The 1,316-nt window shown below is 47.9% G+C and overlaps 1 pseudogene; it reads right to left on the reverse strand.

The window, feature by feature from the left end:
• The window catches only part of LOC123121117 (probable disease resistance protein At1g61300), a 7,888-nt pseudogene extending 7,712 nt beyond the window's left edge, over positions 1–176 (reverse strand).
• Between the last annotated feature and the right edge of the window lie 1,140 nt (positions 177–1,316).

The following is a 1,316-nucleotide window of genomic DNA, read 5'->3' on the forward strand; positions in this document are numbered from 1 at the left end:
GCCGCCGCGGATCGCCGCCCTCCGACCCCGTCCGACGCCGCCGTCCGACTCCGTCAGACGCCGCCGTCGCCGTCCCAACGGCGTGCATCGCCGCATCTCACCGTCATCATCCACCGCCCGGACGTGAAGGGCCCGACGTGCCACGCCGCCTCCGCACCACTCTCCCCACCCCCCATCGCGGATCCTGCCAAACATCCGGCCGGTGGCTCGTCGTGCACGTCGCCGGCTGCTAGATTCAAGGCGGGGACAGCTGCCGTCGTCGAACGCCGGCGACGCCTACACCGTGGGGCAAGGTTTGTCATCTAAACCTAGCGGGCATGATGGATGGAAGTTAGGGCTAGTTAAGTGGCGAATCTAGGATGTAAGTGGAGGGCAGGCTTAATTTAAAGAACGCTATATTTTTTCATGACGACATCACACAATATGCACACACCGCTGGGCAACCTCAACTAGTTGTTTCACACAACACTAAAAAGTGTTGTTTGAACCATTGCATTAAGAAAAATTCATGGTAGCTGCTGGGTTCATGGATTACACGTCTTTCTCTTTTTTTGCAAACCAACATGAGTTTTTGTCCTTGTTGTAATCAACACTTCAAATGTTTTGCAGTTCTGTGAGTTAGGCGTGTTGACATGGAGAAAGAATCCGCATTCGGAAGGGACGAGAATGATACTGATAAGGTGACTAAGACTGATAACGAAAATTTGAACGAAGATGATGAGAGCAACGACAATGATTCCGTCTCGTCATATGATATCTTCCCTCCGGATGATTTTCATAATAATGAACATGGCGCAAATAGTGAAAACGTAAGTGGCGTATATTTTGATTTTATTTTTGAATTTGCAAAGTATGGCATGGCTAACTATATATCTTTGTGTACAAATTTGCAGGAAGATGTGGATGTTGACAATGTGCAACATAGTTGGCAGGAATCATTTGCAGATAACTTGAGCCAGGTTAGTTGATAGATGTTGTACATCGATCAATACTATGATTTAAATGATAGTAATTGACATATATATTTTCAAATGAATGCTGTAGGAGGAGTCAGATGGTCCTAGCGTTGATCACGATGAGGGAGAGATCGATATTGAGGAGGCTCAAAGGCAGAAGAAGATGCTTGAGACACATTGGAAGGTCATGGCTATGACCTTTCGGTCGCAAGGGGATGCATACATATTCTACAACAATCACGCCAGAGAGCACGGGTTTAGCATCAGGAAACAGAAGGTGAAACGAGGTGCTTCGGGAATGATACGGTACCGGCGGTTTCTTTGCTCCAGGGCAGGGAGAAGGCAGATCAAGTTCATAAC

The sequence above is a fragment of the Triticum aestivum genome, chromosome 5D (assembly GCF_018294505.1).
Source record: "Triticum aestivum cultivar Chinese Spring chromosome 5D, IWGSC CS RefSeq v2.1, whole genome shotgun sequence".
Lineage (NCBI taxonomy): Eukaryota > Viridiplantae > Streptophyta > Magnoliopsida > Poales > Poaceae > Triticum > Triticum aestivum.